Here is a 21,338-nt window from a genome sequence, read left to right on the forward strand (position 1 = left end):
TTAACCTAGTGGCTGAACTCAAGAGAGAAGTGGAACATCTCAGGGCTGAGAGGGAATGTAAAAGAGAGCTGGACATACAGCACCATGCTCTGCAGTCCCCCTTGCCAGAGGAAGATGAACTAAGTAACAAAGGAGAATGGATGCAGGTACCTCCCAGAAGGGGCAAGGGTAAACCCTTCCAGCCATCCTCACATCCTCAGCTGCCCTTACACAACAGATAGAGGACACTAGAGGTTGAGGATGATGTGGTTTTGGAGCAGGCAGAAGCATCACCATCTGGGAGGGCAACTGAAACAAATCAGTTGTCCCCTCACATCGGAACAAGTATCCAAAAGAAAAAGAGGAGGGTAATTGTTATTGGTGATTCCCTTCTGAAGGGAACAGAGGGCCCCATATGCTGGCCAGACCCCTTCCACAGGGAGGTCTGCTGCCTCCCTGGGGCCTGGGTCAGGGATGTTACCAGGAGGCTGCCTACTGTAGTGAAGCTCTCTGATTACTATTCCTTATTAGTTATACTGGCAAGGAATGATGAGGTTGATACCAGAGGACTAAAAGCTATCAAAAGGGACCTCAAGGCACTGGGAAAAGCAGTTTAGGAAGCAGGAGCACAGGTAGTCTTTTCATCTTTACCCTTAGTCACATGTTGGAATGCAGAGAGGAATAGGAAAGCGTATTTGATTAACAATTGGCTCAGAGGTTGGTGCCTCCAACATAACTTCGGATTCTTTGATATTGGGGAACTTCATATTGCCACAGGTCTGCAAGCAACAGATGGGATACAATTGATGCAGAGAGGAAGAAGGACCCTGTCGCATGAGCTGGCTGGGCTTGTTGAGAGGGCTTTAAACTAGAATGGAAGAGGGAGGGGGTTAAACATGACAGCACTAGAGATAAAGCAAAGGAACTTGAGGATGGTAGGCTAGAGATAGGGGTAAAAGCAGCAGCCCAGATGAAGTGCATGTACACTAATGCATGCAGTATTGGTAGCAAACAAGAGGAGCTGGAAGCCTTGGTGCTGGAGGAAAACTACAATGTTGTTGCCATCACCGAAACGTGGTGGGATGACTTGCATGATTGGAGTGCTGTAATCAGTGGCTACAGACTCTTCAGGAGAAACAGGCAAGGGAGAAGAGGTGGAAGAGTGGCTCTGTATATTAGGGATGCTCTGGATGTCATGGAGGTAGAAATCAAAGATGATCAAGTCGAGTCTTTATGGGTGAGAATTAAGGGGAAGGCCAACAAGACTGATATCCTAGTTGGAGTCTGTTATGGACCACCCAACAAGGAAGAAGAGGTTGATTTATCACTCTTTAAACAACTGGAGGCTGCCTCAAGATCACCTGCCCTTGTTCTGGTGGGCGACTTTAACCTACCAGACATCTGCTGGGACTTAAACATTGCACAGAAGAGGCAGTCTAGAAGGATTCTAGAGTGTGTGGAAGACAAATTCTTATTCCAGCTGTTACGTGAGCCTACCAGAGTTGCAGTCCTGCTTCACCTGCTGCTCACATATAGAGAGGGGCAGGTGGGAGATGTGGTGATTGGAGGCTGCCTGGGGTCCAGTGACCGTGAAATTATAGAGTTTTCAATATATGGAGAAACCAGGAGGGGCATTGTCATGGGGACATGAAGGCCTGTGCAGAGGCCTCCCTGTGCCTCTACATGCCTGGACATGTTTTTTCTGCCAGGACCTCTAGTAGTGAATAGGGTTGTGTAACACACACCCCCACCCTGTGTATCCCTGGGGTCCACTGATGTGATCCCCATATTTGAGAGAGTCCAGGCAAACAGCTCCTGCCTAATAAGGTTGGCTTGCTGCCAATCTGATTGGTCACTCTGGATGGCCAAAGGGCCATTAATCTCGGCCCACAATTTATAAAGAGGAGTGCAAAGGAGCACCACGTGTTCAGATTCAGCTGTTCAGATTCAGATTCAGCTCTCTGACCCACTGCAAGGATCAGCTATAGTTCTGACCTGCACCCTAAGCGCTCAGCAGCTCATACTCACATGAACGCCCACTGAGGCTCAGACCTCGTGCATTGATTTCAATTCGCAGTTAACCTGTCTATATACTTTAGATGCAGAAGCTCATTCAAGCCTGCAAGCATTTTTATATATATATATATATATATATATATATATATATATATATATATATGGGGAGCCGATAGCCCCCTAAGCCTAAAGCCAGCTCCAGCTGTGCATATCGGCCAGCTATCTTGCATATATCCACGGAGCTCAGTCTCCCAGCAGCCTGGCACACACTGCATGCCCGCTGCTTTAGCTTGGAGAGAACCTGAAGAGCAGGCCTTTTGGACTGTCTGCACCCACAAACACAGCCTGCTAGCTGTGCAGAGGACTGTGCCAGAAACTGTACGGACATCCTTCTCCTGTTCATGGAATCCTGCCAGCTGATCATCCCTGGACTTGCAGTATCCAGAGGCAGCAGCGTCAAGGCAGAGATCACTTCACACCAGGAGAAAAGGTTAGAGAAACCTGTTTACCCCAGAGACTGGGAAGACTTATCATTTCCCTCTCAAGCCGGGAAGATTCCAGCTCCTGGAGGTCTGGACGCTGGGTGCAGGCTGAGACACAACCCCAGGAGGGTGATTAATAATTAATAACAACATTCATAAGTAAAGCTTTAATTACTCTGTAATATAAGTTGTGTCTGCCTTAGAGCAGAGAGTTTTCAGCCCCTGCTATGCAAATAGCATAGTTCTCAAGTGGCACTAAGCCTAAGGGAAATCTCTCTCTGCAAATAGATGATATTTTCCAGTTATTGACCAAATTCCTGTATATATAATATCCTAATTGTTTTCATAAATTTGCACAAAAGAACTAAATAGTGGTTGGGGGTGGCAAGAGTTTGCAAATACTAATTTCTAAAAATATATGTTTATATAAGAAATTAATACCGCCTCAAATTAATTTCTCTCCTTTGCCAAATAAGGGAGGCACAGAGAATCCCCCTCTATAACAGGCATCAACAGAACCTCCACACTGGACTTCCGAAGGGCAGACTTCAGCCTATTTAAGGAACTAATTCAGAAAGTTCCTTGGGAAAGAGCCCTTAAAAGCAAAGGGGTCCAGGAAGGTTGGACATACTTCAAGAAAGAACTCCTGAAGGCACAGGAGCAGCTGTGCCACTGAGCCGGAAGGGAGGCAGCCAGAGTGGATGGGCAGGGAGCTGCTGAAGGAATTAAAGATTAAAAAGAGAGTGTATCACCTTTGGAAAAGAGGGGAGGTGTCCCAGGAAAAGTTCAAGGAAGTTGCTAGGTCTTGTAGAGGAAAAATCAGAGAGGCAAAAGGCCGTTCAGAACTTAGGCTGGCCACGGCTGTCAAGGAAAATAAAAAATGTTTCTATAAACCTATGAATGGCAAGAGAAGGGCCAAGGACAACCTCCAGTCCTTAGATAGAGAGGGGAACACAGTGACAAAGGATGAGGAAAAGGCAGAGGTGCTTAACACTTTCTTTGCCTCAATCTTCATTAGTGGGACAGGTTGTCTCCAGGACAGCTGGACTCCTGAGCTGGCGGATGGAGTCAGGGACCAGTATAGTTCCCCTCTAATCCATGAGGAAGAAGTAAGGGACCTGCTGAGACACTTGGATCCTCACACGTCCATGGGACCGGATGGGATCCACCCTAGGGTGCTGAGAGAGCTGGCAGCTGAGCTGGCCAAGCCACTCTCCATCATTTGTCAGCAGTCCCGGCTCACTGGAGAGGTTGCTGAAGACTGGAAGCTGGCCAATGTGATTCCCATCCACAAGAAGGGTTGTAAGGAAGAGCCAGAAAACTACAGACCTGCGAGCCTGACCTCAGTGCCAGGCAAGGTCATGAAACAGGTCATCTTGGGTGCCATCACAAAGCACCTACAGGATGGCCAAGGGATCAGGCCCAGACAGCATGAGTTTAGGAAGGGCAGGTCCTGCCTCACCAACCTGATCTCCTTTTATGATCAGGTTACCCGCCTGGTGAATGTGGGGAAGGCTGTGGATTTAGTCTACTTGGACTTCAGCAAAGCCTTTGACACTGTTTGCCACAAGAAGCTCCTAGCCAAGCTGGTAGCTCATGGTTTGGACAGATTCACTCTGTGCTGGATCAAGAACTGGCATGGATGGCAGAGCTCAGAGAGTGATGGTGAATGGTGTCACATCCAGTTGGCAGCCAGTCACTAGTGGTGTTCCCCAAGGATCAATGCTGGGCCCAGTCCTGTTCAATATCTTTATTGATGACCTGGACGAGGGCATTGAGTCCAGCATCAGTAAGTTTGCAGATGACACCAAGCTAGCAGCAGGTGTTGATCTGTTGGAAGGGAGGAGAGCCCTGCAGAGGGACCTGGACAGGCTGGATGGGTGGGCAGAGGCCAATGGGATGAGATTCAAGAAGGCCAAATGCAGGCTTCTGCACTTTGGCCACAACAACCCCAAGTAGCGCTACAGGCTGGAGACAGAGTGGCTGGAGAGCAGCCAGGAGGAAAGGGACCTGGGGGTACTGATAGATAGTAGGCTGAAGATTAGCCAGCAGTGTGCCCAGGTGGCCAAGAGAGCCAATGGCATCCTGGCCTGCATCAGGAACAGTGTGGCCAGTAGGTCAAGGGAGGTTATTCTTCCCCTGTACTCAGCACTGGTCGGACCACACCTTGAGTACTGTGTCCAGTCCTGGGCTCCTTGATTCAAGAGAGATGTTGAAGTGCTGGAACATGTCCAGAGAAGGGCAACAAAGTTGGTGAAGGGCCTGGAGCACAAACCCTATGAGGAGAGGCTGAGTGAGCTGGGGTTGTTTAGCCTGGAGAAGAGGAGACTCAGGGGTGACTTCATTGCTGTCTACAACTACCTGAAGGGAGGCTATAGCCAGGTGGGGTTGGCCTCTTCTGCCAAGCAAGCAGCAACAGAACAAGGGGACACAGTCTCAAGTTGTGCTGGGGTAGGTCTAGGCTGGATGTTAGGAGGAAGTACTTCACAGACAGAGTGATTTGCCTTTGGAATGGGCTGCCCAAGGAGGTGGTGCAGTCACCATCATCCCTGGAGGTCTTCAAGCAAAGACTGGATGAGGCACTTGGTGCCATGGTCTAGTTGACTGGCCAGGGCTGGGTGCTAGATTGGACTGGATGATCTTGGAGGTCTCTTCCAACCTGGTTGATTCTATGATCCCATGACTGATTTCTGGGAGTCATGTTGTGTTTCTGTATTACTTTTACCTTGTATATATCTATATATAGCTGTACATATTGTAAATATCTGCTTGTATATTGTGCTGAGCTGTAAATGTAGCTTCATTCCTTAATTTCCAGCCAGCTGAGTCTAGTCTGGATAATTTAATAGGAGTGGGGGGTGGGTGATGCCCAAGCCTTCACAAATACAGAAAGAGCTATACATGTTTCATATGACACAGATAGGTTCATCTGAGAAATTAGGGCAAATAAATGCTTTTTCAAAAAAGTAAACAGAATATTTAAGAAAATAAATGTTGATCTGATATGATTAACTAATCTATATAACTTCTACTGAATGACATCCCTGCATGTCCACATTTTTTTTCTTTATTGAAACTATGCAATAAATACCACAATTACTTAAGTTTAAGGAGAACACAAGAAAGAGAATTTGCATTAGCATTTTTTATTTACTTTAAACTGCATCATTATTTCAATTTTGCGTTAGTTTTTAGTGTGTGAATGCTTCCATGGAAGTCACCATTTCCAAAGTTATCTTAATAGTTTATTTTCATCTGTTTTGTGAACTAACACAAGCCTATCTTAAAATAGACGTACTTGAAAACAGGAAATAGGAAGCCTGATCAAACTTGAATAGGCCTTAATTAGACAACGTCACTGCAAAAAGATGTGAATTCTGAGGAAGTAAGTTAATTATTTGAAATATAGCCTCTACTGATGCATTTACTTCATCTCTCAGCTGACACTCAGTTCTTCATGTTACCGACATGAAACTCTTTAGGTGAGAGAGTCCATGTGAGAGTCTATATTTGGCAAAGAGACAATCTAGTCTGCCTGCCTGCCTGTAGTACACATTTGGAAAGATTAAAACACCTGATTTTTTTTATGCTGGGAAAGGTGAAAAAAACACAAACAAATAATGCCCCCCACTCTTTGGAAATCACCCAGACTAGACTCAGTGGCTCTGGAAATTGACTGAAGCTTTATATTTACAGCTTAGCACAATATACAAGCAGATATTTACAATATATACAGTTATGCACAGAAATATACAAGTTAAAAGGTAATATAGAAACACAACAGCCCTCCAAGAAACTTGAGTCCCCAGGAGGGACTCTCAACCACCCTTCCACCTTTCTCCCACTCCTCTACCTTACCCAAGAATTTGCCTTATGCTCAAGGTAGCTTGGAGGGTCGACCAGGGAGGGTTAGGAAACAGATGAATTAGTCACACAGACAGCAGGTTAGGTTAGAGACAGAGGTGCAGCCCACAAGGCCCAGAGATTTCCCCTCAAAAAATTGTTAAATAGAAGTAAAGAGACAAAAGGAAGTAGAAAAGTCAGAGACCTGTATACACTTCAATCTCATTCAGGAAAAAGATGGCAAATAAAACTGAATAATTACCAGGGCTGAATGTGGTAAAATAATTAAAATCCTGTTTCAGGGGGCAAAATTATATTTAAAGCATAGGTAGTAAAAAAAAAAATAGAAAGAAATTAGAAATGTCATTCACTTACAAAATAGGCAGCAGAGACTAATCACAGGTAAAGCCCACTTTTTTTCACTTCAGCATATTCTAAAGATGTTATGGAGGGAAAAAAAAACAAAACAAAAAAAATCAAAACAAAAATAAACAAAACAGGAAAGACGTAAACTGAAACTAATACATTTTTCACATTTTTTTGTTTTTAATTACAACTATGCTGGTTATAAAAATCAAGCATATATTTGCATTTCTGAGAAGGTTCTGAAAAAGAAAATGAATTCATTTTAAGAAATATTAATACGATAAATACAAAGTGTAAAAAAAGCCACAAATTCAACTACTAAAACAAGAAATTTCCATTATCAAATTTGTTGTTCCTGAGCCTTTAGAAAGATAATCAGTTTACTTAGACAAAAGCAGGTAAGGATTAAAGCTTTCCCATTTGCTTTAGTTCTAGCAACCAAATTATGTAAGCAAATACATTGCTTTATTCATCAGTACCCAGTGCCCATCCCTGTATAATCAAATACAGGATTAAATTCTTCTTAAGAGATTAGAGTGTCATCAGCACCAACACACACAATGAAGTCAGTTGACTGTTTTTATGTTATGGACCTGTCTACGCTGAAATTACAGTTTGATGGTTTACTATATTGGTAGACCTACAGTGGTTAACCTGAAAACTCATGTCCAGCTGGTATTGCCTTTCCTAGTTCCTAATTTTCTTGAAAATAGTTAGATGCTAACAGGTATTCATTACTGGAGGAGTATTCTCAAGCTCTCACAAGCTCTTATTTACACTGTTTTTCAGCAAATAATTTTCCAATGTGTGACAGTTTAATTTGTGGAAAATCTTTGATTTTTTTTAGTGTTACAAATACATGAAGGTATGTGTCTCTTCATATATGCACATAGAGGAAGTAGAAAACTAAGAAACACATAATTTATCTCTCTTTGTTTGCAATGTGCTATTATCAGAAAAAATATATTGCGCTTTGTGCAATAAATAAGATTTTGAGATATTTATTTCTGAAAACACAACGGCAGTTATTTAAAACACACTACAAAATAACTGATTTTGAATTGAAAGCATCAATGAAATAGTGAGAGGAGAAAAACAACAGTGATGTGTGTGGTGGAGGGCCACATAGGCCCAAATAGCCTTGTTTACAAGTCTATACTTGCCTGGACATGTTTTCCCTCCGAAAGGTGTTTTTCTATCTAAACCAGGGGAAAACAAATTAAGCCGACAAAGGAGCACAACAAGCCTGGCGCCTTAGTGTCTGGCTTGCCCTGGTTGTAAGGTGGAGGTAAACAGGTTGCATAAGCTCATGCGCTTAGAGTGTGGGCCCACCTGTGCTCTCTCCATATTTGAGGGTACCAGACCTGTGGACTCTACCTTATTTGGCATGTTTTGGCCTGCTGCCAGACACTTATTGGACAGTATTGTGGTCAAAGGACCATCAATCTCAGCCCACATCTCATAAATAGGGCAATTCAGTGTTCCTGCCACCCTCTTCCACCCACCTCTACTGGCCTCTTTGTCACCTGGGGCCACTACCGCTGCATGGTTCCAGCCCACGGTACTTTGCACCGATCCAGAGGAAAGATTGATCAAGGCGCTACCAGCCGACCGCGGCTCCAGCTCGCTGTTCCCAGTCTGATCGTGCCCGTGGAGCCTTCTCAGACAGCACGCCCCAATACCCGAACTGAATGATTCAGGTCCACAAGGATCAACAACTTAGCTTTTGCTACACATATTCAGGACCACAGAGACTGTGACTCCAACTAGTGAGTAACTGAACAATCTCGATTTGAACAGTTAAGAAATTTCAATGACTTTACCAGTGGTATTTTATGCCATGAGACTCTCTATCCAAAACCTTTCCAAACCTCTACCAAATTCCTTAATCCTACTACAAATAGACATTCTGTAAAATTTCACAACTGCATACAAAGAATTTGTGTTGGTTAACTTTATGTAAGTTTGGGGGGAAGAGTTCTCTTTGTATATATCATTAAATTATTTAAAAACCTTTCAAAAATTCAGCCTCTTATCTTACCACAAACACAGACAAAACTCCTTCACAACAATGTGCTAGAAAGTTCATCAAACTATCAAGATGGTAACATAAAAATGTTGTTCCCATAAAATAAATACAACATGTTGCAAAATGGTTTCATTTCAATTACATGTTAAAACAAAGAATATGCTATATATGATTTATTTTTCTTTCACTCTGTGATGGTTTGGGTGTTCCCCACCCCCCCACACTTTAGAAATCATCCAGACTAGCCTCAGTCAGCTCTGGAAATATGAATAAAGCTATTTATTTCCAGCTAGCACAATATACAAGCAGATATTTAGAGTACATACAGTTATATACAGAAATATACAAGGTAAAAGGTAATAGAGAAACGCAACTCCCCTCCCAGAAACCTGATCCCCAGGAGGGGCTCTCAACCACCCCTGCACCTTCCCCTGCCCCTCTCGACCTTACCCCAGTCCTAAAGAAGAATAGGGGTTCGGCCAAGAGGTTATGAAGCAAAGTGGGTTAGGCCAAATGGAAGGTGAGGTTAGGGAGTAAGATGTTGCTCAGTCAGCAGCCCAAGCCACAGGGAGAGAAAATGGCGAGAGTGTTATCTAATGTTTTCATTTCTTCTTCCCAAACTCCTCAGCAAGACTTCTGAGGGAAGTAGACATCACCACTGTTTTCCTTTCACAGCCTGTAAGCTAGTTCTTCTCACCAAAACATTCTAGCTTGCTTCAAACTAGCACACACGCTTTCCCTTTTCCTCACTCTGTTTCTCCCTGTTTCACTCTCTTATTTTTCTCCTCTGCAATAAAGTTATCACTTTTCAAGACCAGTTTTGTCAGAAGTATTAATCCTTGCAGACACCTGAGAGTAACATGTGAATATGTTTTTGAGTCATATAACAGTGACTTTACATTAACGGTGACTAATATAAAGTAGTTTATTTTTATTTGCTTTTCAGATATAAGTGGTTATCAGAAGAGAGTACCACAGTGCTACCAGAACACAAGTTTTAGAAGTAAAGACGAATAAAAGATTATTCTGAATGGCATAGTACATTGAAAAGGTCACAATTAGCTGTGACGTGTGACAAGAAAAATACAAAACAGAGAATCACAAAAAAAAAAAACAAAAACCCAAACCAAACAACCCCACAACTGGAAACCATAGAAAGGTGAAGTAAATTCATTGTTTTGAGGCAGGAAAGTGATTTTAAATTGTCATCTGCAATGATTATAAATTCAGTCAAATGGAAAATGGATGAAGATGAAAGATTTTTATCTCCTAAAGCATAAGATAAGGATGTTAACATGTGAAGAATAGGAATTACAAAGATCATTGATGTTGAAATTATAATAGCTGACATGGAAAATGGTAAAGTATACTAAATACAGATTTCTAAGGTAACAATGTAAAAGACAGGTGTAAATATAGGCAGCGTATGTTGATCTCAAGTAGTTGGAACAATACATTATTTTGAAAAACAACAAATAAACAGATGCTCCCAAAAAAACCCAAATAAGCACCCCTCCAAAAAATGCAAAGAAAACAAACCAACAAACACAAACCAAAACAAAATGAAAAAAAAAAAAAAGCGCGCCCCAACACTGGCTAACCGAGCCTATTGTGTGGAGGCATTTAAAGCCTGTTCCTGGCAAACTCAAGCAAAGAAGATTCCAGGTGTTGACACCCAAGGCATCAGAGATTATCAAGCAGCAGAGATAACTTATATCTTAGCAGATCATGGCAGGATACAACAGCAGTGTGACAGAGCAATGCCAGAAGCAGAGTGCACATTCATGCAGAAGCAATGATAGCAGCATGTTGTATCACTTGATCATCTCTTTTATCAGTGTATCTCGATTCTAATGGGACTTTGGACACAGATTAGCTGGTCAGAATGGCAGTTTTACAAGCTTGACCATATTAGGTGAAGTCAGTGCTTACTTTTACCTTTTAGGACAGAACACAAACAAGTGTCTAAACATGTGCAAGTACCGTGTAAACAAGTTTGGACAGACATGGAGTCACCAGGACCTTTTGTCTTACTTTCCTGTGGTTGCTTCTCCCATCAGCAGAAGGAGGGAGTGCAGAAAAAGTGTCTGAGGAAGCCAGGACATGTTCAGGGCTATTTTAGTCTTTCACGACAGGCACTGTTCAACTGTTTCTTTAAAGCCTTGAAAAAGACAGTCACCATAAATCTATTATTTAAAAACTTTCTTCTAGCATTGTTACAGAGGTTGCCAGACAGCTGTCCTTAGACAGAGTCAGATCTTTCCACCAACAGGAAGAGGCACACAGGTAAATCAGAAGACATTGTTACTAGATGTCAGCACCAGATACATTAGGTGTGTATTTATTCTCAAGCTTCAATATAGCCTTAAGGATTATTTGAATTGTATGCACTTTCAGAGAGAAACAAGGAGAGTCTTAATTTGTTCAGAACAGCTGGGGATCATGATGTATTTGCATGTATCTTTGCATGTTCGAAAACAGATACGCCTAACAAATATGTCAACAACTACAGTGACGTCTTGATTCATGAGTGATACTTGGGAGCTGCAAATCCACAAGATTTTTATATTATCATAACAATTATTTTAAAGGTCAATTAAAATAAATGACTAGGATCTGTAGATGATTTCCACAATCACTGCTTTGATGATGAAGTTGTAGGTACACAGACTATGGCAAATTAATTAAAGAATACATCTAAACTGGAAAAATCACAGAAAAAAATAGAGAATTGATTAGATTGATGAATGTCCTGTGGGAACAAATGATGACATTTATAATGTCAGGTACTCAATTAAAATTAATTTCTAGTGAGAATTTAAAGTAAATTGTGGATTTGAGAAAATATTGAAGTAATTCACTTCAGCATTCTCAGAACAGAATGCATGTAGAATCATAGAATCATAGAATCAACCAGGTTGGAAGAGAACTCCAAGATTATCCAGTCCAACCTAGCACCCAGCCCTATCCAATCAACTAGACCATGGCACTAAGTGCCTCATCCAGTCTATTCTTGAAGACCCCCAGGGACGATGCCTCCACCACCTCCCTGGGCAGCCCATTCCAATGGGAAATCACTCTCTCTGGGAAAAACTTCTTCCTAACATCCAGCCTATACCTACCCCGGCACAACTTGAGACTGTGTCCCCTTGTTCTACTGCTGGTTACCTGGGAGAAGAGGCCACCCCCCACCTGGCTACAATGCCCCTTCAGGTAGTTGTAGACAGTAATAAGATCACCCCTGAGCCTCCTCTTCTGCAGGCTAAACAACCCCAGCTCCCTCAGCCTCTCCTCATAGGATTTGTGCTCCAGGCCCCTCACCAGCTTTGTTGCCCTTCTCTGGACATGTTCCAGCACCTCAACATCTCTCTTGAATTGAGGAGCCCAGAACTGGACACAGTACTCAAGGTGTGGTCCGACCAGTGCTGAGTACAGGGGAAGAAAAACCTCCCTTGACCTACTGGCCACACTGTTCCTGATGCAGGCCAGGATGCCATTGGTTCTCTTGGCCACCTGGGCACACTGCTGGCTCATGTACTTTTACATTAGAACAGATTCTCAGCATGATTTGAGTACTCACCGGGAAGAAAGAAGCTCAAGAAAGAAGGCATTCAGGAATTCAAGAAGGAATCTGGGAATTTGGGAAGGCAGCCCTATACTTGACCATTAGGCCTCTCGTAAGAGAGAAATTTTGTGTTGTCTCTACCACTTTAACAAACTTTGCATACTATATTGAATGTAATGTTATCTCCATGTAGGAAGCATTAGGTCAGACTAAATAATGAACTCCTCAAATGACATTCCCAAATTAGCAGCTTTCAAAAGAGCTAACTATATGATGTGGTGGTCTGGAAAATGCATCTTGTACTGAGACTGCAAAGATTGACTGAATTGTCAATAGAAATAGGCGAAGATAAAACAGATTTACTATGTCAGAATCTCTCAGAAGAGCCTGAGAAGAACTGTTTAAAAGGCAAAATTTAATGCAAAACACAACACAAGGTGCAAATTCTTCATGCTTAGTGTAACAAAATTTTGACATAATTTAAGCAGGAATACAATAGACTCTTCAGCTGCTCTGCTTTACTTCAGGCTACGTGTCTTTCTAAATCATATGCTCTAGCACCATACAGTTACAGGTATTATGTGAAGCTTACTTGGTGCAGTTCCTTGGCCTGTGTTATGTTAGAGGTGAAACAGGATGACAATAATGACAGTCTGAGCCATCTATTTTATAAATATATGAAAATACAGTCATTAAATTATCTGTCATGCCAGAATTTTGCTTAAAATTTTTTCCTTTTACCTATCACTTCATTCTTTCTTATTTATTTATTTATTCGTTTATTTGGATTTCTTCCCCCTACATAGCTATCTTTTTCGGAACTTCGTTGTACAGAATGGTCATTAACTGTGATGCAAATGCCAATGTTTCCATGGAAACTCCTGTCCACTACAGAATGTACTAGAGCAATTTTTGAACCATTTGTCCATTTGATTAATTATGTCTTTGTGCTGAAGGCGGCTTGGCTTGATTGTCTCATCATATATTAGAGAAGCTACTGCTCTAACAAATGGAGTTATTGTTTAGGGTCTATTCATCTTGGTACATCCCTGAGAGCTGATAGACATTTCAACAAAATGACTGTCCCTTAATGAGCTGCAGCTTGTCAGAATTGTTTAAGGCCTCATGCTCGGCACAGAACACTGTCATGACAGATTCAGTTATTATGGCAATGACTAGGATGTCTATAAAAGGGTCTGTAGAAGACAATGACCCTGGGTTTGATATCACATAGGTTGTAATTATCAGCTATAAATACACTATATGATAGATTCATAACAGATTCCAAAGCTTTGAGACAGTTTTCTGATGAACTAGTTGTCCAGGCACAGAACTGATAAATTGCTTTCCCTAACCTCTGTATTTGTTTTGAGGTTTGGTTGTTTGTTTTGTTTTAATTAAAAACAGGAAACAAACACCACAAAATAAACAAAAAAAATCTCACAGAAGATATCAGCAGTTTTGCTTTGTTGGTATACCACAGAGAGTGTAGATTTCAGAACGGAGATAATTCCTGACTTTATTATACTTTAAAAAAACATTTATATTACCTATTAACGGTACTGAAATTCTGTAAAGAATGTGAAAAAATTTCAATTCAATTTGTGCAGCCTAACAGGAAAACATACTTTTTTTCTAGCAGATTGTTACATAAATATACACAGAATTTACTGTTCCTTGTCCTGTCAGTTTCCATCAAGATTTTTGCAATTTTAGTGGACACGTCTGTCACTATGTTGTTTACTTTAGTGAATATCCAGCTCTGAAATGTAATCAGCTTTCTGATGCTTTGGTGATGTGGGATTATGCCAGACACATACCTGCCTATTTCTAGAAAAAGTTTCAAGTATTTTGAACAACAGTAAGAAAATATTACAAATCTGTTTTATTATTTTACATTGTCCTATATTTTCATCTACAGAGATGTACACTCCTTACAGGAGAAATCATAAAGTCAGTCAGAGTCAGAGCAATAAGCATTAAGCTGTTTCTAACCAGAAGCTAATTGAGAAAATCAAGATAGACCTTCTATATATTTTTTAAAATGTAGCTTTACAGTTTCCATTCTTATATGTTCCATTCAGTAAACAAGCATGAAAAGTCACTATATATGACATTTGCTTTAACTATTTTTCAGTGTAGAATCAGTTGTTAAGATGTGCCCCTAATGATCACAGATGGAAGTCAGCACCCTGTAGCTACCAACAGCCACATTTAATCAGTTAATAACTGTGGATTAAACTTAATTCAGATTAATTTGTATTAGTATAGAATTTGTAACTCAATTGCTTTCATATTAATTTACATGTTGTCTAGACATGACATCATATTGACTCTTTGTTTGGCCCAAACACTAATTATGAACCATGTAGTTAATGGATGCAAACTTGCTGTTTGAAAAACAAAATAGAATTTCTGTCTATACTGTACTGAAGACAGTTCAATATTGCATTTTAGAGCTGCAGGCTTAGCATTGCCTAAGAATAGCAGTTCTTCATTTGTGCTTCCACCTCCTTAAACAAAGCATGTTGTTCCTATGTGAAGAATGTGGCTGTTGGAAAATTAAGCTGCTATCATCCATCAAAAATTGTTAGCCTCAAACTCTTCTGGGAAAAGCCCAATAAGGAAATGAAAAGGGTTAAGAAAAACCCCAAACAATCCAAAACAAACAAGAAGAGTGAGAAAAAAACAACCAATATTAACTGTTGTGTTGCAAATTGGACAGGAACACTGTCAAGGTTATTTTATCATTCATAATTGTATCTATTCTGTGGGGCTCTATCACATGAACTTGAGACCAGTTATCACTTCTTCTGGCAGTATTTGGCTCATTTATTCTCAAAGTACATTCCCAAATAAAAGAAAAAATACTAGAAAACATCCTTGGCTTTCTTAGCATGATACATATTGGTTTTCAGTTATTTTGGTTTAGTAAGACTGTGTTTATGTATACATATAACATCCAAAATTATTTAGGATACAGTTTTCAGACAAAATGCATTCATACTCAGTATTACATATACTAGTAAAACAGTATTTAATTTTTTTGTTAAAAAGTTGTTTATTTTACCTTGACATTTTCACCAGCAATAGTGCTTAATAGGAATAAAAGCATACCTGATTTATGTTGCTCTTAAAGTGTTACTGGTTTCCTATATGTTTTAATTTGTAGCGCCTCTACAAAAAACACCCCAACTTAGTGCTTTGAACATCACAAAACAACTCAAAACAAAAGCTGAAGTTTTTCTATTCTCATTTGCCCATTTATCTTAATAGTGGTGAACAGAGGTAATAACAGTGATAAAGGCCAGAAAAGTTCTGTCTTCTTTTCTTTTTTATTTCTTTTTCAAATTTTATTTTAACCTGGGTATTTCCCACTCAGACTATATGTCTTGAATTAGGAAGGGAGGGAAAGAAATAAATCATTCTATTTACAAATAGATCTGAAAGAAATTATAAACTGTAGGAAAAGCTACCATTCTGACACTTTTAGACCTGCTGGATAAATAATGTTTGACTTCCTCGTCTGTGAAACAGCAGTGTCACCTAGTGGCCTAGACTGTCCTTCACCAAAGATTACTGTTCCTAGGGCATTTCTACCAGATCTCCTCCCATCCATAAAATAGCTAGTCACAGCATATGCTGCCCTTGAAGCTGTAATAAATCATTCAGCATCATGACACTCCTGTTTGCATGCATTATGATGGGGATACAATTTCAAAATGTCTTACACAATAATGCTGCAGGTTTATGTCAGCAGCACAGCTGACGGGCAGGATTTTCTCTTCGTACCTGCATAAACTGACTTTTGTACATACATATTACACAATAACTGAGGAGATGCACTTTAGGGCTCAGATATTCAGTGGATGATGGTTTTAATTTATGACTTACTGTGATATATGACATGTTATAAAAGTACAGAAGGGATGAAAAGGACAGAGAAACTGCTTAGACACACAATTTTGATGTGGAAGGTTCATAGCCAAGGATATTTTATTTTCATAAAATGACTAAATTAATATCAATTAATGAGTAGCTGCAAAATTATAAACTAAATCCTGAGACTGAAGGAAAGTAAACTATTTTACCTCTTTTATGCATCTAATAGAAAAAAGATCAAATTTTTCATATGAAAGGATTATTTTGCATCTAAAATGTTTCTGCTAGCCATGAATTGCAATAAATAAAAAAATTATGATTGTAAATTCATAATTACTCACATGAATGAGTCACAAAAACTACAAGAACTCAGAATTACTGTGATGAGCATTTATACTCAAGGTCAATGTGAAATTAACAAACAAACAAACACAAAAAAAAACCCAACAGAAATCAGGTGACCTCTGTAAAGCTAAGACTAATTAAGACTGACTTTTGTGAGAATGCATTATTAATTTTATTTTTTTCTTTTGCAATAATAAAACAAATAATATTTTACATCATCACTCCATTCAACATTCCCATATATATTTCTATCTAATAAATTAAATTTTACTTCTTTTCTTCTTTTAAAAAGCTCAACCACCTAGAGCAAAATCTACTAGAAACTATTAAACTTATAGGGAAGACAAATATAGCAAATCTCAATATTTCACACAAGTCTGCAGACTAAAAACTGCTGATTTTCCTCTACATTCAAATTTCATTAATTTTTTTTTCAATTTTTTTTTTTTTAAGAACTAACAGTGCATATTGCGATTGAACTTCACCTCAATAAAGTAATTTCTAAACTAATATTTATAAAAGTTCTTAACACTGTGAGCCTCAGTCTTGGTAAACTGACAACAAACAGCAAAAGGTCTCAGTAGTTTCAGAAGTACACAAATGCTAGAAATCTTACATCAACCTGTTTCACTCTTCTATAAACCTAACACAACAGGAAAATAAGCAACTGTTGCATAAATACTTTAAAATCAAAAGCCCTGAGAGTTTGGATGATTTGCTCTAGTAAAGAGCAAGTGGTAAGATGCCCAAGTAGATAGGTATCACATCACACCAGCCAGACTCACAGGGACACACCTGGCCCCCTGGGAAGCTGACCCTGGGGATAGCTATCTACCAGGAATGTCCAAAATGTATGTTGCTTTCCTAGCAATACAAAACCTGAAAAAATCTATGAAAGTTAAAAAACAAAATGGGGAAATGTAAATCTCTATTATAACTGGGATGCAAAGATTTAATTTGTCTTTCATTATTCCAGATCACCACTCTACGATTGCATGCAGAGAGTGGTGATCAATGGCACAATGTCCACCCAGAGACCAATGACAAGTAGCATTCCTCATGGTCAGTGCTGGGACCAGTGCTGTTTAACATCTCTGACAGTGACGTGGACAGAAGAATTGAGTGAAACCTCCGCAAGTTTGCAGATGACACCAATCTGTGTGGCACAGTTGAATTGCTAGAGGGAAGAGATTCCATCCATAGGGACCTGGACAGGCAGGAGAGGTGGGCCCAGGCAAACCTCATGACATTCAACAAGGCCAGGTGTAAGGTCCTGCACCTGGATCAGTGCAATCCCAAGCACAGATACAGTGTGGGTGGTGAATGGCTGGAGAGCAGCCCTGAAGAAAAGGACGTGGGGGTCTGGGTTGATGAAAAGCTCAACATGAGTTGGCAGTTTGCACGTGTAGCCCAGACAGCAACTGTGTGCTGGGCTGCATCAAGAAAAGCGTGACCAGCAGGGCAAGGGAGGGGATTCTTCCCTTTTAGTCTGTTCTCATAAGACCCCACCCAGAGTACTGTGTACAGTTCTGGAGCCCCCAAAACAAGAAGGACATTTAACTGTTAGATCGAGTCCAGAAGAGGGCCAGAAAGATTGTCAGAGGGCTGCAGCATCTCTGCTAGAACAGTTGGGGCTCTTTAGGCTAGAGAAGAGAAGACTTTGAGAAGACCTTACTGTGGCCTTCCAGTATCTGAAGGGAACCTACAGGAAGGCTGGAGAGGGACTATTTACAAGGTCTTGTAATGACAGGATGAGGGGTAATGGGTTTAAACTGGAAGAGGAGAGATTCAAACTAGATGTTAAGAAAGGGTTCTTTACAGTGTGGGTGGTGAGACACCAGAACAGGTTGCCCAGGAGGGCTGTGGATACTCCCTCCCTGGTGGTGTTCGAGACCAGACTGGATGAGGCCTTGAGTGACCCTGTTCTAGTGGGAGGTGTCCCAGCCTATAGTGGGAGATTGGAATTGAATGACCTTTGAGGTCCCTTCCAATCTATGCCATTCTATGATTCAGTCCCTAAGACCTATATTTTGACAATATAGCCTTCTTCAGTCTGCATTATCACATTCCTCATCTGAAGGAAGCTGAATATCTGATGGCACAAAAAGGAAAAAAACAATAAAGGCAAAGCCAGTCATTTTGAAGTAACAGTACTGACGTATATTCTTGGAAGAAGCACTACTTGTCTTCTCATTGTGAATATACACAGACTTCCTGTAACACAGACTTGCACAAGTTTGCTACAGGAGGGCTACTTATAACTGCTCTTCAGTGACTTGCTGTCTTTTCTGCAGTATGACAGTAGCAGCAGGAAGTTGAGTGAATGCCAAAATTTAACTAAGAGAATATAAGGACACACCCGAGCACTGAGAATAGTCTCCTCAGAGCTTCTGAATGTGTTTCAGTGCATCTGCCACTGACATCAGGTAAGTTTGGCATTGGGAAGTGGAAGCCTTTCACCTCCTCTCTCCTCCTCCTCCTCCTGCCTTGCTAGTTCCCCTCCTCCCCACTTCCAGTGGTGGTTTTCACAGGTAATACTGCCAGGTTTGAAAATGACTTTGCTCACACAGAAATTCCTGGGGAAATGACCTTTTTTCTCACATCTGTGGGATGTTTTTTTTGGGGTTGTTTTGGTTTTTGGGTGTGTTTTTTTTCGGTTGGTTGGGTTGGGGTTTTTTGAGTTGTGGTTTTGTTTTTTGGGGAGGAAGAGAGGTTGTGGTTTTGGTTTTGCTTTTTTACAGTATCACATAAAAAAAGATGAAAAGCAGCAAAAAACTAAGTAAAAGCACTTTGGCTGAAGGTAGATGTGCTGCTTCCTCACAAGGTGCTGAAAAGATTTGGGAGAAGGGATTTCATGTGGGTTTTTCCATCCCTCTGTCCCCAAGCAGCAACACTAAATGTGCTGGAGCGAAGGTTGATAATGCTACCTCCAATGGCAGAGAAACACAAAGGAGTAGACAGTCTTTAATTGAAAGGACTCTTTGAGTTAACCTTTGCAGGGTCTCTTTTTTCCAGGCTATATGCCACTCATGAGCTGGCACAGGGAATCTTGTGGGACAAAGCACATTCTGACTGCAGCTAAGCACATGGTGTCCCTTTTCTAACACTGTTAAAAGTTCAAATCCTCTTTTGTTTAGATACTAACACAGAGGTTTTCTATCCTTCAGGTACATATAGGACTGAGTCCCTGTCTTGCTGGATCTGCAGTTCCCAGCATCACTGTACCTCACGCCGCACAGTGAAATCCTTCAGGAAACAGGAAATCCGCTCTGATGGGGAGCTTCTGCACTGAGAAATACTGAATGCCTCAGTAAGGCAGGGTGGCTTAAGACCACATTTCTAGGCTCTCCATCTGCGTACATACGAGAGATCTGTGAGTACAGTATCTGAGATCTACCTGTGTATCAAGAGACAATCATATATTGACAAGTGAATTGACAAGCGAACATTAAAACCCAGATACTTGTGTCCCCATGGCATTTGTTACATTTGATAACTGCATCCTTCACAGATATCTATACTTGCTAGCTTTGCCTGGGTCGTTGTGCCTTTTTAACATGCTCAAATTCTATCTTGGAAGCCTTTCTCTCAAGAAAAGATCCTCTATTTCTTTGTCAAGCCAGGGACCACTCTAAAGGTTTCATACCTGCTCTGACTTTCTCTGCTGGCCTGCTTAAACCTATGACTGCAAAGCACAGAGCAAGAAACCATGAGAACCACATCTTGGTTTTATTTATATCTTATTTAAATTTGCTGGTGTCCTGTGGACAAAGGTGACCTGAATTTGACTGAATTTTTAGCTGTGAGATAGCTTTACATTCACAGAGTTATAAAATACAAGTGATGATTAACATCTGAGTGATAAATGATTTGGAGTCTCATCTACCAAGAGTATCTTATTCACCACACACTAGGCTAATCTTATGTGGATACTTCTAGAATGTACTCTTGGAATTAAACAGTTTTGTGTTAGATGAACAGTTCTGTACAAAATACCACTATAATCTTGATTGGGATAATTTATTATAGTAAATGCTACTCATAAACCACCATACCAAGAATTCAGCTTAAAACCTGCCAACCCTTTTTGTACTGATCAGGGTCCTGAAACAGGAGCAGTAAAGGTTAAAGGATTTCTCTTTGAATGTACTTAACAATTTCGGAGAGAGGGAATTATCACAAGAAGAGACTTGGTCTAAAATGTTCTGAAATCTGAAATCTCTGAATGAGAATTAATGCTTGCTTTGTCCTCCCATTTCATATTTATTTTCTTGTATCTTTTCTGAATACTGCTTAAGCCATATACTTAATTTCCACTGCTATATGTGGTGTTTACATTTTCATAATCTTTGCACATCTTATTCTTCTTTCCATAGAAAATATGCCCTTAACCATTTCCATCAGCAAACCACATTTAGTACAATATTAATCTTGTCCTGTATGACTTCACTTCTCAATCTATGTGTGTATTAAAAAAAAAAAACAACAAAAATCCCAAACTAGAATATACTATTTGTTTGAACACCAATACACACACATTTACAGACACACATAGAGACATAAAGACATATTTTGTAATCTATTTTTCATAGTTTTTCCTTAAATAAGATTTTCACAAAAATGACTCCAAATTAAACTCTTAAACGTGTGGCATTTAAATGTTTTCACAGTGGGGCAAAATACACTTTCCTCTAATTTCACCGAGGGGGAAAGGATTACCTTAGTATTTCAAATTTTATTTCTATTAAAAAGGAGTATCTAGCACTAATATATATTTTTATACAAATGTATATAGAATCATAATGGTATAGGTTGGAAGGGACCTCAAAGA

Source organism: Pogoniulus pusillus, chromosome Z (genome assembly GCF_015220805.1).
Source record: "Pogoniulus pusillus isolate bPogPus1 chromosome Z, bPogPus1.pri, whole genome shotgun sequence".
NCBI lineage: Eukaryota > Metazoa > Chordata > Aves > Piciformes > Lybiidae > Pogoniulus > Pogoniulus pusillus.